We start from the raw sequence: 20,932 nt of genomic DNA, 5'->3' as shown, positions 1-20,932 counted from the left end.
GGGTCTCAAGGTGAGGCAGGAAAAATGTCTACTAGGAGTGCCTCAGGTGGACTTTCTGGGATTTGTGGTGGACGCAGAAGGGGTCCACCCGACTGGGGAGAAGGTACGGGCCATTTGTGATGCCCCAGCTCCAAAGAGCAAGACTGAACTTCAGGCCTTCTTGGGACTATTGAACTTTTACCATTCCTTCCTTCCCCACAAGGCGGCGGTAGCGGAGCCCCTACACAGACTCCTGGACAAGCGGGCCTCTTGGGTGTGGGGCCAGCACCAGGAGGCCGCATTCCAGGCAGTCAAGGACTTGCTCCTCTCAAACTCAGTCTTGGCACACTTCGACGAGAGGCTGCCGGTGCTGCTAGCATGCGACGCCTCGCCCTATGGCATTGGCGCTGTCATGGGACACCAACTCCCGGATGGAAGAGAGGTGCCGGTGGCATACTTTTCCCAGACACTCAATGCAACTGAGCGGAACTACTCGCAAATCGACAAGGAGGGTCTGGCAATTGTGAAGGGAGTAAAAAAATTCCATGATTTCTTGTACGGACGGCCCTTTACCGTGGTGACTGACCACAAGCCGTTGCTTGGCTTGTTTGCCCCCGAAAAGCAGACCCCCCAAGTGCTGTCTCCTCGCATCCTCAGGTGGTCAATTTTCCTTGCCAGCTACCAGTATGCACTGATTCACCGCCCTGGGAAGGTGATGGGCCACGCGGACGCCCTCAACAGGCTACCACTACCGGAAACAGGCCCCGACCCAGCACCCATGCAAGAGGTTATGAGCCTGGAGCTGCTTCCCAACAGCCCCATTCAGGCACAAGAAGTTGCACACCATTCCAAGAAAGATAGGGTCATCTCCCAGGTCCTGGACTGGGTGTGGAGGGGAATTCGCCGGCTACACAACCCACAAACATCAACTGTCGGCCCACAAGGGGTGCCTGTTATGGGGAAGCAGGGTCGCTGTTCCCCAGCCCCTCCGCAAAAGGGTCCTCACAGCCCTACACGAGACACACCCAGGGGTAGTGAGAATGAAGGCCCTTGCCAGGAGTTATGTGTGGTGGCCGGGGATCGACGGAGAGATAGAGGCCTGGGTCAAACACTGCCAGGCCTGCCAAGAATCCTGCCCAGATCCCCCAAGGGCCCCAGTCCAGTCCTGGGAGTCCGCCCGAGCACCATGGTCACGCCTGCATGTGGACTTCGCTACCCCCTTTCAGGGGAAAACATTATTCATAGTGATGGATTCCTACACCAAATGGCTGGAAGTCGCACTGGTACCGTCCACTTCCACATCCGCAGCCATCCGGGTACTACGCAGGCTGTTTGCAACCCACGGGCTCCCTGACACTCTCATCTCAGACAACGGAACCGCATTTACGTCAGGAGAATTCCAAACCTTCACAGCGCAGAACGCCATCCGCCACATCCGTTCGGCGCCATTCCACCCTGCCACCAATGGCCAAGCAGAACGCATGGTGCGGACCACCAAGGACACCCTCCGCCGCATGACACAAGGGGATTGGGAGTACCACCTTGCCACATTCCTTCTAGCACAGCACAGCACCCCCAGCTCAACGACTGGCCAGAGCCCCGCTGAACTACTAATGGGTCGGCGCCTTGCAATCAGATTGGACCGCCTTCACCCCGATAGAGCTCAGGATGAGGTAGTGGTGGGGGAAGGCAGGAACCCTCGGACCTTCGTGGCCCAGGACCCAGTGTACACAAAGAATTTGGGGGCAGGCCCAGCATGGGTACCCGCCACAGTCACGAGGGTCACTGGCCCCGTGTCATACGAGGTGCTAACGGATGGGGGGCAATGCTGGCGCCGCCACTGCGACCAGCTACGGCGGCGATTCCGGGGAGAAAACCAGGAGGAGGACAGGTCAGAGGAGTCCCAAGGGAACAGTGGGGCAGTGAGGCCAGTAGAACAGGAGGGACCAACAGGAGAGGCAGAATCAGTAAATACAGAGAGGACCCACGAGGCCGAAAGGACACCAGAACCAGAACCAGAACCACGACTGAGCGAGCTGGTTGCGCCAGACCAAACAGCCCCATCACAGCCAGCATCCTCAGAACACGAGCCAGAACCTGAACCCCCAGACCAGGGAACACCCTAGGCTGCAACGCACACGTAGGCCGCCGGCGTACCTTGAGGACTATGAATGCGACCTCCCGGGCAGGACTGGAACTTGGAGGGGAGGGGTGTTATGTACTGAGCTGAATAGGATCCAAACTGCAGCAGTTTGATTGGTCCTAGAACAATAGGATCCAAAATGCAGCAGTCTGATTGGTCTGCAGGAGCCACCCAATCCAGCTCCAGATGGAAGTGAATCCACAACCTGATTGGCCTACAGGAGAATTCCGGAATTAGCCAATCACGTGCAGCCCGTTGTGTAAATAATGTATATAAAGCAGATACTTTGAGGGGACATTCATTCCTCCTTACCACTATGAGCTGAATAAAGCGCATGAAATCCACTCTCAACTCTGAGTATATTTCAGAATCCAACAACATCTAGAGGGCTACAGAATTCCCCATCCCTGGTCTAGTGAATTTGAGGTTCTTTCTTTCTCTCCCTCTGCCCCCTTTTGCCTGGAAAAGCACTTTGGCAGAGTCCTTTGGAGAATTTGGGTGTGACAAGCTGTAGCAGTGCACTGAATAAAACAGCTTTGAGAAGCTGAAACACCGGGCTGTTTTCTTTTCTAATAAAAATATTCACTATGCAGTTCACAGGCATAAAATACAAAGTTGATATTGTGCAGGAAATGGGGTTTCAGTTGGAGGGCATGGTTTGCGTGAGAGCATGTTGTGTGGGATAACCAGTCTCATATAACCAACATGCTTCAGTCTAATTAGTGCATGAAGGGGTTAACATCACAGAGTAAGCTGTCCTGCCATCTTAGCCATGCCTCTTCCCCTTACCTTGGGAGGAAATAGGTAGTCAAGGCTATTGTCCCCTCACCCATGGTGTACCTGAGAAACTCAGCTTGCAGAGAGAGTTGAGCTAGTTGCTCCAGCTCAACCACATGGCTCTCACCAGCCACTCTGGACCAATAAACTTCTGGGTGGATTTAGAGAAGTAGGAGAAGATACTTTATTTTGCCATTATCCTTCCTCTTTCTTATTTGTGTGAGAATGCAAATGATATTTTCAGCAGAATTAAATCTCACCATCTGTGTGCAGCTGGGAAAGTGCATGATGATCTAAAAGATTGTACTGGCTAACGTCTTGCAATGTCCTTCATCCCAGTTCCAGAAACCTTCCTGCGGCAGCGTGTAAGATTTCTCATGAGATCCTCAGCAGTGACCATCCAAAGAGTCTTCTGGATCAGGCCAGTGGCCCGTTCAGTCCAGCATTCAGTCCAGCATCCTGTTCACCCAGAGGCCAACACACAAGGAGGATTCGCACACAAGACCGCTCTCTCCTCCTGTGGTTTCTAGCAACTAGGATGCAGAGGCACCACTGCCTCCAACAATGGAGGCAGAGCCTAGTCATTATATCTAGAGCCATCAGCAATCCTCTCCTCTAGCCATTTGCCTAGGTTCCTGCCGTTTTTTGTCCATTGGACTTTCATTTATTCAAGATGTGCATTCTCTGGCCTTAAAAGCCTTCAAGGAGAACCTAGGAGACCGCCTTGCTGAAGCAGAAAAAGAGTCCCAATGGGTGGCAATGCATTTCCACAGCTCCAGCATCACAGGGCAGTACTGGCTGAGGCTTCTGGGAATTGGACTCCTGACTGGCTGTGTGGTGTAGTGGGTAGAGTGTTGGGCTGGGACCTAGAAGGCCAGGGTTCAAATCCCCACACAACCATGAAGCTGTCTGGGTGAGCTTGGGCCAGTTCCTGCCTCTCAGCCTAACCTGCCTCACAGGGTTGTTGTGAGCATAAAATGAGGAGGGGGAAGACCCTTGAGCTCCATGGAGGAACGGTGGGAGAATAATGCTTGACCTCCACCAGGGTTGCTAACATGAAGTAAGCCCCTCCCTGCATAATCAATCACACACACCAATTGTAGGGCAATGCCCATCCACTTTGGCTTGGGAGCCCCCTTCGGAGTGAAGTCTAGCCATTGGAGATGATGTAAGAAACACATCAATCTCCTGTTCCACACACTGGCTGACTAGATAGATGCCTCTGGGAAGCCCACAAGCCAGGCAGGAAAGCAAGCTCCCCACATGCTGCTTCTCCCCAACAGCTCATCTCCAGTGGCATTCTGTGTCTTGGAGCAACAATTTTACATGGAGGTTAACAGCATGGAACTGGGCCAGGCCCACAAGAGGCCGGAGGGGAGATGGGGGCAGTTCCAGGGCTGTTGGGAAGCTGGCATCTGCTTCCTGGGTCAGGAAGGAGTTGCACTGGAGCTCAGTGCTATAAAGGGAAGCAGCTCAGAATTGAGGGGTACTGTTACTTCTCCTGATCTGAACGCTAGACTTCTGTGGATAATATCTAGAATTGCATTAGCACTTCTGCTGCTGCTCCACGATGAGGACTCAGGTTAAGCTTGAGGCCCAAGAAGACCCCTAGATCTTTTTCACATGCGCTGCTGTCAAACCAGGTGTCCCCATCCTATATTTGTGCATCTATCTTCTTATTCCTGCCTAAGTGTAGAAGCTTTGGAAATTCATTCTGCAGCATGAGCTACCCTTCCCAGGTTGGTGTCATGGTGAAATGTGACTTCCAGGGATGGAGAGAGTGTGCAGGCTTTGCTGATGCTTGGTCATTTGTGATATACAGATAGCACAGGTGAGGGTCTTTTGAGACACCTGTGGAGATGCAGATGTGGCACTGCAGGTATTTCAAGCATCTTCTACACTTGAGGGATCACCTTACGCCTTGTGTGCCTACTCAACCAATTCAACCTGCACAAGTAGGACTGTTCTAGCTGCCACGTAAGACTCATTTCACACTTGCAAGAAATCTCTATTTTAGTGCAACAGCACTAACACTTTGGAACTCCCTGCCTAGGGACCCCAGGCAGCTGCCTTCACTGTACTCTCCCCCACACCTCCGTAAAGCCTTCAGGTTTAGGGGCCTTTGGAAGACATGTGGAAGGCTGCAGGGTGTGGAAAGCCTTTTGCTTACTGCTGAGTTTAATTGTCATGGCAATATTTTGAAATGTGTGCCTGTATTTCACTGGATCATTAAACATTTCCATGAGGAGTTTTTGTAAAGTTTTTTCGACAATCAAGTGGGGTAGAAATGATATAGGATGAATTAAATTAAATTACATTAAGTTAAAATGAACTCTGTTGAAATTGAATCCAAAGTGGTGAAGGTCTAACTCTCTGCTTGCTATTCCCGTACAACATCTTTCTTGTGCTTCTGCCTGATTTTGTTTTGTCTGGAAACTGAGTGAGATAAAAACTTCTCATGCTACAGCACCCACCCACCTGCAGATGTTCAGGACCTCAAGGACGCTAACCATTTCTCCAAGTTCTTTTTAAAAACTCAATTTTTATTAAAAGATTTCCACGTAATATACAATACACGTCTCTGCTGTGCCTCATTCTGAAGGAAACGGGAATCCTGGGAAAGTGCCTGGAAGCCCTGGAACCTCGTGTGTGTGCATATGTGCTTGCGCGTAGGAAATAGAAATTTGGGTCTACTTCTGAGTGTTCAGGAGGAAGAAATAGCAGAGAGCTCATTTCCCACGGTCTCTCCAAGTAGAGCTGACGATTAGATTAAAACATTGCACCCTCTGCCACAGCCACAGGTGTCAAGATGAAGCAGAGCTGTGTATCAGCAACATATTGCTGACAATGTACTCCAAAACTCTGGATGACCCCATTCAAGCAATGACTAGGGTTGCCTAGACTCACACGTGTGTGTGTAACATAGAAGTTCGGGGGACAAAGTGCGTGCAGTATGCTACTTGTGAGGTGCTCAGAAGGAAGCATATGCAGAAAGATAATTCCAGGCGACCTGTTTCTTGAGCATTCATCCTGATTTGTTTGTGGGGTGGTGATACTACATGCAGTCAAGCTTTCCAGGGCATTTACCTATCACTTTTCTTCTTGCAAAAGCCCTGCTGGAGGGACCTGGAAGTGTGCGGGGAAGAGCAATTCTGTAGTGGGTTTGTTGCACAGGAGCACCAAGTTCACTAACTGGCTGATTCAGATTGAATCCCATGCAAAAATAGTGCAATGGTGTGTGTTTCAGCCAGCCATCCGGCTGCTGCAACTATTCCCTGGGTGCCACCACACTGTCCTGTCTGTGTGTTTGGAAGGGAATGGGAGCTATGCTCCCCCCGGAGACACTCCACTCCTTCTTCCTTAGCTGTGCTGCTCAACAGTTGAGGCAACCTTCACAGTTCTGGGATGCCGATACAAAAGACCTGTAAGCGTGCTGTCAATATATTTACAGTGCAGGGGTTCCTCCGGAGGGGACGGCCACTTGTTTGTTTTGCGTTCATGTCTTGCTTGTCCAAAACTTAACACAGTGGTTAGACTCTACTAAGGGAATGGTCAGAGTGCTTTAATCCATTCACATTGGAAAAGCTGAAGTTCTGGGCTGGACCTGAATCCCTCCCACAAAATACTGACAGTCTGGAAACACCCTGGGTGCAAACATGTTTTACTTGGGAAAGGATCTTTGCCTCTTCATCCTTCCTTTTTTTTATAAAGAACTTTTATTCATTTTCCAATATAAATCTTCCAATTATTAACAAATCTATCATATCATATCAAATCATATACATTATTGCCAATTATATATTCCAAATTCAATTAATTTCCAGTGACTCCCCATGTCTTGGTTTCTAGAGGCAATTCCCCCCCCCCCCTTTATGTTCTGCTTTCTTGATCTTATCAATCTGTCAGTCTCTGGTATGTGACTCAAAATCTTGTTTTAACAAGTCTTTATATCTGATTAGCACGCAGGGAGCTTTTATTCCATATTTCTCTTTGTTAGCTTATTTTGAAAAGCTGTTCTCTCTCAATGACTTTTCTTCCGTGAAAGTTCTGGGCTTTCATCCAAAATTAAGAGTAGCGATATTATTTACTTTTTGAACTGTCTTAATCAGTTAATATTCCAAATGTATCCAATAACTGCAATTCGAAGGGATGTACTCTATGAACAATAAGTTAGTAAAAATTATTTAAAGCATATCCATTTTAGCTTTTAGTATTCAGGAAAAGAGTTATTTCTGTGTTGTTATCTAGCAATAATTTTCCAGAGCTAGTCCTCCTTAGATTCCTCTCATTCTTATCTCTTGGCTTTGAGCTGTTTTCCAACTTTCCCTCAATACAAAGATTAATGACGTATCAAGCTCTCAGAGAAACTATTTTTCGAGTTCTTCCGTTGAAAAGAGCAGAAATACTGTAGGGAAGATTTCACAGAGCAATCTTTTCGTAATCTTTCAGTTTTTTCTGAATCCAAAACTTGCGCCCTCGGGGCCTTAAAGGGGCAGCCAGGATCCAAAATTCAACTTCTCTTAACTATATTCTGTGCAAACAAATGCACTATAAGATGTGAAATTTTCCAAGTTGTAATCCACCAAATATCTTCAGCACCCCTGTCTTGGGGGGGGGGGTTCGTTTCTGTTTCATCTGCGTCACAATCTCCATTCTCTCAGTCCAAGCCTCCTTCATCTTTTGCCAAGTCCAATTAGAAGTCACAATTAAAAGTTGGAAGTCCTCCTGCATTCTATTTAGATCAAAACATATATAATCCATACAAGCAAGAGCATTTTATATAGAATACACCCTTTTGTGATCTAAAGAAATTTCAGTCCTCCTCAAAATAAGATTTGTTTTTTTCCCCTAAATACTCCACAGCTACCATTGACATTTTATATCCTTCCGTCCCTCAGCAGATTATTTCTTTACCTCTATCAGTCCAAGACACGCCTGTTTTTGGACCAAATCTTAATAATTTTTAACAAACAGGTGTTTCTGCTCGAGAGATTGACTCTGGAGAGTTCCCAGTCTTCGTGCCAGCATCCGGCACCCAGCATCCTCCGCCCCCACATCTTGTTGCAGGCAGCAGATATCGGATGATCTGCGGGTGAGACAGCCCCCTCCTCCCCTGGAGGGGTGGGCAGGACTAATTACCCTCATATTAGTCCTGAATTTCTGGCAAGACTGGGGGTCTGATCTCATGGGAGGTTTGCAGGACAGGTGAAAAAGTTTGCAGGACATGTGAAAAAAACTACGGATTACATTTAAAGTTCTGCGAGATGCAAAGGGAACCTTGCATTTTAAACTTGTATTTTACAGCTTGTTGCTTGGTGCGGTTAACGGAATGGGTGATATTGAGAAAGAAGAGACTTGGAAATAGAAGGTTAGGACTTCAGGGTTAGATGGCTTGGATATTTGTGGTAGATAAAGTCAGAGTAAATGCGCACCTTGAGAACCACTGTATTAGACGTGCGTGGCCTATTAAGAATCTGAAAATAGATATAAAGTTAGTTTATACACAAAGAGTCTATTTTGGGTTTCACCAGAAGACACTTTTTATAGAAAAAAGGGTGAAAGATAAAGAGAAATGGTTAATCTATCAAGAGTTCTTAAAGTGGAAACGGGGAGATTGTAAAATTAAAACAAGGGTTTTCTCTTTTACACTTAATAAAAGAGGGTTGGGGTGTTGTTTATGGGTTCTTTTTCCGGGGGGGGGGGGGGTTGCTGTTGCTGATGTTAATTTTTTATCTCTTTAGTTTGGATTATATGATTTACGTGTAATCTTATTATTTATGTGGATTTTTTTTCAATTTCATTGTGTACTTTTTGATATTTTGCTCACTGTTTTTGAATAGTTTTGTTATGTTTGCAGTTATGTAATATTTTATTTTTTTGTAAGCTGCCTTGCACATGGTTTGAAATTTGGAAAGGCAACATACAAATAAATGATTGATTGATTGAGAGATTCTAATTGGAAATGGAAGACTTGGGGTATGGAAGAGTGTAAGGCAGGCTTTGAGATACAATTGTGCACAACATGTGATATAAAATATGTAAAAACTTTTGTTGAAATCTGTCAAGGAACTGCCATCAGGGCCGGAGGGAGAGAGCGGGCTCCAGAGGGATTCCAGAGAGCGTCCCGGGATGGGGAGAGGCAGCCCATCTTCTGGGGAAGGGAATCAGCGTAACACCAGTGGAGAAGGGGGGCAGATGGAGGAATCGGCGAGGTGGCTCCATGACTCCTTGCCGGGGACCAGCGGGGAGAGCATGGGTCCTCCACTGCCCACACCCTCCTTGCGCAGAAGGCTTCCGCGCAGGGAGAGTAGGCGGAGACTAGGCGTCAAAGAGCTTCTTTGCTGGAAGAAGTTCAAGAAACGCCCACTGACGGATTCTGCCAGCGATTGAGACAGCCACGGGCGAGTGGCTGTCTGGACAGAAAAGGTTCACTCAGGCAACCCAGCCAGGTGTGGCGCCGGTTTACGCACGAGCAACCCCTAGAACCATTACAAAATCCTAAATGGAAGAGGAACAGATTAAAAAATGCATGATTAAAGGGGCAAGATTTATTTTATTTTATTTTTTGTTATACTGTATAGTTGGAATAGTGGTAACATATGTGGACTAAAGGGTTAAAATATATATTGAATTATGACTTAAAATAGACTGTGTGTGTGTGTGTGTGTGTGTGTGTGTGTGTGTGTGTGTGTATTGCTGGTATCTAACTCCCGAGAAGTTATTTAGAATATATGAAAACATACCAAATGTTTGTTGGAAATGTCAAGAAGATGAAGGGACATTTTCTCATGCTTGGTGGACATGTGAAATAGCTAAAAACATATGGGATACAAATACATACACAGAGGATTTTGAAGGTTAATATTCAACTGTTGGGACTTACTAATATACAGAAAGCCTTTCCTGACCATAGCACTGCAGCAGCTCCCAGCCAAGTGCTAGGAAATGTGCCATGCTAGGAGGTCCTGCACCACTGGGTTTTTCAAGTATTCAGAGAAATTGTGGATTTTAGGACTTAGAAATGGGTCAGTAGCTTCATTTGGCACTGCCAGAAAAGACTGCCCCTTCAAATTTCTAACGTGTATAATAATTTAATAATAATAGTTTTTTATTATTTCTACCCCGCCCATCTGGCTGAGCCACTCTGGGCGGCTTCCAGCAAAAGATTAAAAATACATTAAAACATCAGTCATTAAAAGCTTCCCTAAACAGGGCTGCCTTCAGATGTCTTCTAAATGTCCTATAGTTGTTTATTTCTTTGACATCTGGTGGGAGAGTGTTCCACAGGGCGGGCGCCACTATCGAGAAGCCCTCTGCCTGGTTCCCTGTAACTTCGCTTCTCGCAATGAGGGAACCACCAGAAGGCCCTCAGCGCTGGATCTCAGTGGGCTGACCGATGGGGCTGTATTGAAGCACAATAGGGGGTGGCGTAGGGACTTTGCACAGGTGATCAATGGTCAAGAAAATAATAATAAATTATTTATATCCCGCCTGCCCCAGCCGAAGCCGGGCTCAGAGCAGCTAACAACAGTAAAAAAATAAAACATTCTAAAATCATTTCATTGTAAAATCAGTTCAAATCAAATTAATGGCAACCATTGGGCTAGAGTTCTGTGAGGATTGCCAAAGGAGGGGGTCAGGCTGTGCCTTGGCCAACGGCCTGGTGGAACAGCTCTGTCTTGCAGGCCCTGCGGAAAGATGTCAAATCCCGCAGGGCTCTAGTCTCTTGTGACAGAGCGTTCCACCAGATTGGAGCTACAGCCAAAAAAGCCCTGGCTCTGGTTGAGGCCAGCTAACCCTCCCACCAGATGTCAAAGAGAACAACAACTACCAGACTTTTAGAAGACATCTGTGTTTTTTAAAAAATATATTTATTACATTTTCAAATATTACACAAAAAACAACAATACAAACAACAAACAAACAACAAACAAGTATAATTTCAGTCCCTTATTTTCATATACCTTACTTCCCCAACCTCCTCATACCTCCCCTTTCTGTATTCCAATTTCTGAATTATCAGTTCAACAAATCCTCTCCCTTATTCTCAAATTAATTTTCACCTTTCTTTTCTTTTTCTTAATCAATACCGCTGAAAACCACTTAACTTCTGAACCCACGTCATTCTAGTATTCATTAATTTTGCAGTGTTTTAGAAGACATCTGAAGGCAGCCCTGTTTAGGGAAGCTGTAGCACCCTGCTTGTGGTTAACGCTTAGCTGGAATGAAATATTCAACGCAGCAATAGAGAAATTAAAATAGTAATTTATTTGTCAGACAAATAAATGAGAGGCACAGTGGTATATGGTTACCAAGCTCTGGCCTGGCCTCCTGCCATTCTGGCCAGCACTTATATTTCCTTAATCCAGCCCCCTTGCTCCTCCTGTGGCTGCCTCTGTCCAATCAGCCTGGTTGAAATTCCTATTGGCTGTTTGCTAGAACCAATCACAAAAGATACACCCATTTCCTTTCGCCCTTTTATGGGACACAAAGAGCTATATATTCTTATATCTATAAATGACAAATAAGTAGTAATATATCTTACATGTGTCTCAACAAGGAATCTTAATTACCAGCTCACCTCTTGCCCTCCTTGCCCTATTGCCTTCCAAAACAGATGGTTAATCTTAAATTTTTATCTTAAACAGATGTCAAGGATCTTGAGTTCATATCAACATTGAAAGATCTCCTTCATTTGGAGGTTTCTAAACAAAGGCCTGACAACTATATATCAGGAGTGCTCGATGGCGTCTCCTGTCTGGCAGGAGGCTGGGCTCATTTGCCCCTCTGGTCTCCTATTGCAATATGACTCTATGAAATAAGAATTTAACATTTATTTATTTCTAGATCCTTTGCATAATTACATTTAAGCTAATATATTTCATACATTATCATAGGTAGCCTTTTAAAAGAATAAACCTTCTCAAAGTGAAAAGGAACAGTTTACAGCCTCAAAATAAAAGAGGAAAAAAAAACCTCTTCTTCTGTTTACACTCCCCTTGCCAGTTGCTTTCTTTTCCATTTGCTCTTGGCCTTTTTAACCTTAGGAAGAAGATATGGCTCATTTTACTATTTACCAACCCTTAATTTGTAGGGTCAGTGTAACCTTGGCTCTCAGCCTGTAATTCCCTTTTTACGACTTTGAGAATGGTTTTCTGCTATAAATCAGGGGGCCCCCTTGTCTAGGAGGAAAAACATCTTGCCAAGGTTTTTTAGTCTTCTGCCTGGCATGAAACATTTGAAAATCTTTAAGCTCATTTTAAAATACAAAGCCCTGATCAAACATATAAGCTTTGATAAAAAATGCAGGCTTATGATTAGATGCCTCAAAGCTTTTAATGTTTGATGTATTACAGTATTTTAATATTTTTTGGGAAGCTGCCCAGAGTGGCTGGGGAAGCCCAGCCAGATGGGCGGGGTATAAATAATAAATTATTATTATTATATTACTATAACCTCCCTGTGGCCCGGAACCTCCAAGAAGTTTTTGTTTGAAGACCGTAAGGTCCTCCGTGGGACATACCAGGAGAGGCGGTCCCGTAGGTACAAGGGTCCTAGGCCGTGAAGGGCTTTAAAGGCAACCTTTGTGCTGTTTTATGTCAGGAGTTGGAAATTCTAGAAGTAGTATTCCTTTTTGCACATTCTTAATTCCGGTACTGCTTGAATGGAAGAGGAAAACTTCACTTACTAATTAATTATGTTAAGCGAGGCAAATGTTAGGTCAGGAAGCTCAGCGCAGTATACCTGAAGGAGCATCTCCACCCCCATCCTTCAGCCCGGAGGTCCTCCTCCGAGGGTCTTCTGGTGGTTCCCTCCCCGCGAGAAGTGAGGTTGCAGGGAACCAGGCAGAGGGAGGGCCTTCTCGGTGGTGGCAGCCTCTCTGTGGAACGCCCTCCCTACAGGTGACAAGGAGATGAGCAACTATCAAACGTCTGGAAGGCAGCCCTTTATAGGGAGGCTTTGAATGTCTGTTGTTTTAATATGTGTTGGAAGCCGCCCAGAGAGGCTGGGGAAACCCAGTGAGGTGAGTGGGGTACAAATAACACAATTACATTTATAGCCCCCATTTCCTGCAAGGAGGTCCAGTTGGTGTGCAGAGTTCTCCCCCCCCCCACCCCCACCCCCACCCCATTTTATCCTCACAACAACCCTTTGAGGTAGGTTAGGCTGAGCGTGAGTGCCTGGCCCAGGGTCACCCAGTGAGCTTCAGGGCTGAGTTGGAATGCCTGCCCCCAGCATTCCTCCTCTGCAAGGCCTGCCTCCTCCCATGACAAAGTCTGCTCACACACTCTCAAGCCCCCATGGATGGCTGAGGCAGGTAAGGTTGTGTGTGTTGGAGGAGGGCAGGAGCAGGCAAGGTGAGCCATGCCCCCAAAGGAGGCAGCTGCAGCAGCCCCCTCCTCCTGCTGCCCTCCAGGAGCAGGGCGGGGAGGGACCAGCCCCCAGGAAGGACATGTTTGCCTCCCTCTGCAGTGCTCAGAACAAGAGGGGAATGAGGCCACCCAGGCCCTCTGGAGCACAGAAGGGCTCACCATCCTTGACTTTCCCCCTTCAACTACCTTTTTACCCAATCCCTCATTTTGAGGAAGTCTCCTCTTTTGAAGTCAAATGTGACTGTTCTGGATTTCCTTAGCAATTGTCCACTTCCATACTGTGTATGTTGAATTTGATAGCACTGTGGTCACTGTTCCCATTTGATTCAACCACACCTACATCTTGTCAGTTGAGAGCATCAGGCAGAGCACCCAGCACCTACCGAATCCTTTTTTTATTCCAGCAGGTCTTTTTAACGGAAGTCTGATGTCATCCATGTTAACTTTTTCCTGCAATGTATTTCTCGTGTGTCACTTCAGAGATGTTTATAGTAAAGTGGTGTATAAGCTGTTTAAATAGTAAATAGATAATGCAATTTTAAAAATAATAATTGTATAACAAGGGGGAAAGCATACTTGTATCTGACCATATCTTAATGGACACAGACTTTGATAAATAGCATCCTAGCCACAGGCTAATTTTGTGGAGTTTAAAGCTAAGCATACAAGTTCTCAAAGCATGCTTTGAAATCCATATGAACTCTAGTATGCTGTCGGGGGAAGAGGAAGGATGTGGTTGGCTGAAATGAAGTCCGATCCTGTACAGATAAATCACTAGTGGAAGCGCCAACAGAAACGTGTACAGATTCCACACGATCATGAGGAAGCCTGAATCTGGGCAGGACCTTGTCTCTTTGCCTGTCATTTGTGGCTGCTCCACCCAGGTCTGAGACACCTTCCGGAGTGAAACAGTGATCGGGGGGGGGGGCGGGGGAGGCAAGAGGATGGAACCGTCTAAACCCCTCCGTGGGTACTTTGAAAACAGACTCCTTTTGTCTGGATCTTCCCCGCACAAAGATGGGGCTGTATGCATTTTGAGCAGAGGAGGAGGGTCTGTGGAACTGCCCACCACTGCGGTGTACTGTTTCCAGGATAGGTAAAGATCATTCAACAGTTTTCAAATCGGAAAACGGTGTTTCATTTTGAGATCCTTCGTAACACCATCCAGTTCATTTAACCACAACCTACGACCCTTGAGGTTTTTACTGAAGCAAAAGGATTGATTCCATCATCTGTTTCATAGCAGCTCCTGTGCCCCTTCATTTTAATCCATTTTTAATCCATTCATAATTCATTTTAATCCATTTTTATAATGTTTTATAATGTTGTACTGTTTTAGTGTTGTTAGCCGCCCTGAGCCCGGCTTCGGCTGGGGAGGGCGGGATATAAATAAAATTTATTATTATTATTATTATTCCCTCTGCTGCATTTGGCATGAAATTGCCGGTGATTTCTCCAGGAGTAAAAAGGCCTACCGACTCTGGGATTATTCTTGGGAATTACTTTGCAACAAAGAACAAAGCTAACATAGAAGGAAGCTTTTTCCTGTTCCATACATATTGTTGATACTTAACACCAGGAGGCTGCGTGTGTTTCTGCCATTGCAATTTGGATGAGATAGATGGCAGGGAGTATAAATAAGACGGTTTTAACAATTCAGCTGCCTTTGGGGTGATTTTTTTTCAATGTCTCAGGAGTGTTGACTGAATGGTCAGTTTATAAAACTGTGCTGTTGGTTGCGGTTGGTGGGCTTTTGGAATAATAGATTTAAGTTTTATATTGGTTGAGCTATTTTTACATAAAGTTGCTCTGTTAGGTGGATTTTAAGATTGTTTAATCATATGTATATATTGTGGAGATTTCAGTTCTTTAAAAAGTGTTTTACAGGAGTTGTTCAAATAGATAGATAGCATTTCATTATTTTAAGTAATGTCTTTTCCTCTCAAAATGCACCTGGCCTAATATCCCGCTTTGGTGTTGATCTCCTCCCTCCTCCTCCTCCTCCTCCTTTCTTTCCTTTCTTCCTAATGATCTGTTTTTACAAGAGAATTGGAGTTTAATTCAAACATGTTGAAGACCACACTTAAAAGCTTTTGCAGCGGAGACATTCCCCCATTCAGGATGCTCAGGAGAGATTTAAAAAGGATCCTCCTTGCCTGGACATTGATGGCTGAAAGACACTGGCAAAATGATTTAAACTGTTTCTTAGAATCTTTTTGGTTCCTGCTGTTAATGCCTTAGTATTGCTGTGTGTCAGGCTGGGCAGGATGAATTGAATTAGTAACAGAAATACTAAAGCTGTAGTCAGACTTGAAGGACTTATTGGAACTAGCAAGCCACCTGACAAAAAAGAAAGGTTGAGTAGGTTCTTCATTACTTGCTCCAAATGGTCTTAGGGAAATCTTCTCTCCTGCCACCCACCACAAAATTGGAGCTATTTCTCGCATTGGGTCTGACTCGCCCGCTGAACACAGTTCGACCAAGTTCTGCAAGTCCCTCCAAGTGGTGCAGCAATAAAACTGTCAGCAAAGCTAAGCAGCATCCGGTGTGGTTTCATATTGGATGGGGAACCGTGTGTTGGGATTCCTGCATTGCAGAGGGTTGGTCTTGATGACCCTCAAGGTCCCATCCAATTCTACAAGTCTATGATTCTAACTAGAAAAAGAATAAAGAAGGTACCTGCAGTATATGATCACAGCGGCCAGATTGTTGCATGCACAAAGATGGAAGGATTTCTTATCACCTGCAATGGAAGAATGGTTATTGAAATCAGTGGATTTGGCTGAGATAGCAAAGTTGACAGCTTAATTACAGAAAAATCACTGTTGACATTTATTAATGATGGGAAACCCCTTTTTGCACAAAAAGGAACATAAAGTAGTGATAATCTGGGTTCAAAGACTGGGGTGGGGGGGAGGTTGGTTTATGGAAAGTAGAAGAATTGGATGTTAATATGAAGTAAGAGTTTTACATAAGTTTTTAAAGTGATAGACGAAGAATCAGAAGTCTTTTCGTCTTCTGTTTCTTTTCATTTTTTTGTTTTCAAAATGCTTGATATCTGACACTGATTTCTGTATATTGTATTTTCTTTGTTTTTCAAGCTTTCATAAAAAATAGCCTTTGAAACCAGCTGGTACAGTGGTCAGAAGACTTGTCTTTGTGTCCACAGAATGGAGAAGAAAAGTTTGCCCAACTAATCCCTGGGTGCGACCACAGAGACCTCCGGCTCCCACCTGGCTGAGCCTTCTCATTGCCAGCTCACTTGGATGCCCTCTGTTCCCAGAGATACCACTGGAAGAGCTGCTTCCCTTAGCCAGGAAGAGTTGGGGTCCCAGCAGCCTTCCCAGCAGGCCTCCCACATTTCCTCCTCCTTGGGCAGTGCTCCATTGCAGGTCCCCGAGCAGCTTTCCGAAGAAAGGCCCCATGGCACTGGCCAAAGTGCTTCCCTCCCATCTCTGGATGAGGTTTCTTCTTCCCAGTCCACCACCCAGGGAACGGGTCACCAGCATGCAGCGACGTTCTCTAGCCTGCAGTCTGGGAATAGGAAAAGTGTGATCAGCTTTGAGGGCATCTCCTTTGAGAGTGCTCTCCAGGGGACCCAGGCTGTTTCCTCTACCTCTAAGTCTCCAGAGGGGTCTGTCCCAGCTCTGAGCACAGCTGATCTGGCTAAAAGCGGCCAGGGGCAAGGCCAGGTAAGTCCAGATTGAGAGGTAGGGAAAGGGCTTTGAGGCTGTAATGCCCTCCTTGAGTCTCACCAGCTGGTTTGGACAACTGCCCCCATCCCTGACCCTTGGCCATACCGCCTGGGCTTGGTGAGAGATGGAGCCCCAGAACACCTGGAGTGCACCAGGCTGGGGAAGGATGTCGTGAGGTGGAAGGCAAAAGGAAGGCAGACAGCCCACCCCGGGGTCGGTCCTTTTCTTCCTGCGTGCCACATTTCCGAAAGGCAGCTTCTAGCTTAATGGCTCACCTGAGCCGCCATCCTTTAAACTGGGGAGAGCCAGTGTGGTGTAGTGGTTAAGAGTGATAGACTCGTAATCTGGGGAAGCGTGTTCGCGTCTCTGCTCCTCCACATGCAGCTGCTGGGTGACCTTGGGCTAGTCACACTTCTTTGAAGTCTCTCAGCCCCACTCACCTCACAGAGTGTTTGTTATGGGGGAGGAAGGGAAAGGAGAATGTTAGCCGCTTTGAGGATTTTTTTTTTTCACCGTAGGCCTGTTTATTCTGCTGCATTTCAATGTTTGCCTATTTTCTGACCTAGTTGTAAAGTACCTTGAGATTCCCACATAATAGGTTGCAGGTAAATACTCTAAAAATAATAACTACCCCCCCATCATGTCACAAAGCCAATTGACACAGAGCCTAAAATAATGCTAACGAGCTCTTCTACCTGGAAGTGCAACATCAGCCCTTCAACACATCAGCATGATGTGCAGTTGTCACACGGCTACGAGCCCATTTCTCATAGGCCATGAATGCAGGTCTGAATAGTGCTCCTTTGGAAACCCCTACCCTCCATGCAGAAAAAGAGCATCTGCCCCTGAAATCCTTTCATTTTAAAGTGTATGAATGACAGGCAGCTAAAAAACTGTCTCCTCGGCTATTTGGCTCATGTGTCTCATAGAACAAACTCCATGGACGAAAACAGCCTCCCCAGGAATGTAAGCTGACTTTAATCCAGCCTGCCCTGAAATATCTCAGAAGTGAAGCAGGAGAAAGATCCCCAGTTTATGGCAGTGAGCTGACTTGGTTTTGAGTAGGAGGGTGTGCACTGCAGGGGACTGGTCTGCTTATGTGAATAGGCTGGACTACAAAATATCTGGCAAGGGTTCAGTTAGGTTAGTGAGTGGCAGGCTATTGCCTATCTTGTGTATCAGCAGCACTGTAGAGTGTACCGTGGCCCAAAAATGTAGTTTTGAAGCATGGATCCTCATGGATCCTCACGCTTTTTGCATTGGGCAAACCCTAACTCACCATCAAATCACACCAGGGGCACAGCCTGAACCACAAAAATAATGAGTTGCACCACAAAAATCACAAAAATGCCCTCACCAGCACTGTTAATGTCACCACTGGAATGTTATTATTAGAGCCGAGAGGAGAATGCATGACTATATATTGTACCAAGATATGGTTCATCTTCAAGACCTGATCAAATACATGTTGAAGTATTAAAGAGGAGAAAAAATATGAAACTGCTTACATACTGTCAACTAATATCCAGATTCAAGAAAGACTGTATGGCAAACAGTTAAATCAGTTAAAATACAGAATTTGAATCCATCATAACAGAGGTACCTTTTGGGTAAAATTTATAAACTATTACTCAAATATGACACCGAGCCCGAATGAGCAAAACCTTGTATGACAAAATATATGCAAACATTTTGAGAGCAGATTACAGTGGAACAATGATAACAATTATGAATAAAGGAATACAATTCACTGTAACTTAAGCCCTAAAACAAAATTGTTACAGTGGAACTTTGGGTTTCGGATGTAATCCATGACAGAGGCACGTTTGCAACCCGCAACGTTCACATCCTGAAGCGCCATGTCTGTGCAGGTGCTGGCACGATTTTGCGCTTCTGCGAATGCGCGAAGTGTGATTTAGCGCTTCTGCACATGTGGCAAAACCTGGAAGTAACCCATTCCAGTACTTCCGGGTTTCCTGTGGTCTGCAACCCGAAAACACATGACCTGAAGCGGCTGTAACATGAGGTATGACTGTACAAAAATGTTCTTTCGATGGTATATAACTTTTAAAGATATACAGAAGATGAATAATGAAATGAATGGACATTGCTAGAAATGTCATAGACCTCAAGGAACCTTCTTCCATTTATGGTGGACCCGTGAAAAGACCAAAAAGTTCTGGAGGAAAGTTCATTTTGAAATGCAAAAAAATGTAAAAAAAACCCTAAATTTGCATTGGACCCCAAAACTCCGCTGTTGGGAATTACTCCTTCAGCTATTGTGAAATCGTCAGTGGAACTATTTAGTTATATGACCACAGCAGTCAGAGTGGTGTTGGATAACATATGGAATTCTGACATATGTCCTGAAATAAATGCATAGTAAGAGAAACTATCAGAATATGCAGTAATAGCAGAATTTCCCAATTTAGTAAATAATAGACCCATGGAGGAACATAAAAAAAAACTTGGAATCTTTATAATTTGTATACAACTTAACAGAACTGTAACAAAATGAACATCTATATGGATTTGTATAATAGATCTTAGGTTACAAAAATATTTCTTGTTTAAAAAGAAGCTTTGTGTGTATATGATAAAGAAAGAAATATATAGTAGAATAAATCTTGTCTGTCTGATCTAGAAATGAAATCATATTACTTAATAATTTTGCTTTAGATTTTTATAATTATATATGGTGTTTCTCCAATAGCAAACTACCTAGAATTGGAAATAATATTTAGTACACTAACCTTTGTTTAGGGACGTGGGTGGCGCTGTGGGTAAAACCTCAGTGCCTAGGACTTGCCAATCGTACGGTCAGCGGTTTGAATCCCCGCGGCGGGGTGAGCTCCTGTCGTTCGGTCCCAGCTCCTGCCCACCTAGCAGTTCGAAAGCACTCTTAAGTGCAAGTAGATAAATAGGTACCGCTTTACAGCGGGAAGGTAAACGGCGTTTCCGTATGCTGCGCTGGTGCTGGCTCGCCAGCTGCAGCTTCATCACGCTGGCCACGTGACCCGGAGGTGTCTTCGGACGGCGCCGGCTCACGGCCTTTAGAGCGAGATGAGCACGCAACCCTAGAGTCGGACACGACTGGCCCGTACGGGAAGGAGACCTTTAACTTTTTAACCTTTGTTTAACTCTTGATAAATGTCAGCTTGCTGAGTTATTTTGTACCATTGTGATTCAATGTTATATTTGAGCTCAACAAGGGAAACCCATATGACCTGAAGGTGTTGCTGTGCAATGCTAGGTCACTGATTCATAAGACCACTGCAATCCATGACTTGATCGTGGATGAAGGACTTGACCTGGCATGTGTAACAGAGACTTGGTTGGATGAAGCAGATGGGCCTGTCCTAGCTGCTGCTTGTCCACCAGGTTTCTCTTAGGCACAGCAACCCAGCTCATGTGGGCGGGGAGGGTGGGTTGCAGTGATTTTTAGGAAGTCACTAGCTTGCATCAGGCATCCTACTGGGAAGACCCAGTTCTCTGAGTGCATGTTCTGGAAGTTGGGCAATAGGGGCAGTACAGGATTCCTTCTGGTGTACCAACCTCCCCGCTGCACCAAGGATTCCCTGCCCGAGCTGCTTCAGGTCGTGGCGGATGTGCTCCTGGAGACACCTAGTTTGGTTGTCCTAGGGGATTTTAACTTCCATGCTGACACAACCTTACAAGGGTTCGCAGTTTAACGGAACCACCTTTACCATTGGGGCCTTGTAAAGACCCCAAGATCTCCTGCAACGATTTTGCAAAGTTTTTTTGCAGATAAAGTCGCTTAGATTTGGAAGGAGGTAGACACCACCGTGGGAGCAGGGCTGGGGCGGGAGAGTGTTAGAGCCCTGTCTGGTCAAGTTGCATGGAATCAATTTCAATCTGTTACCTCCGAGGATGTGGACAGGCTGCTTGGACGCGGGAAACTAACCACCTGTCTTCTTGATCCTTGCCCATCCTGGCTAATAAAA

This window comes from Podarcis erhardii, assembly GCF_964252035.2.
Source record: "Podarcis erhardii genome assembly, chromosome: W".
Taxonomy (NCBI): domain Eukaryota; kingdom Metazoa; phylum Chordata; class Lepidosauria; order Squamata; family Lacertidae; genus Podarcis; species Podarcis erhardii.
The sequence above is the reverse complement of the archived record's forward strand: the minus strand, read 5'-3'. Positions refer to the sequence as shown.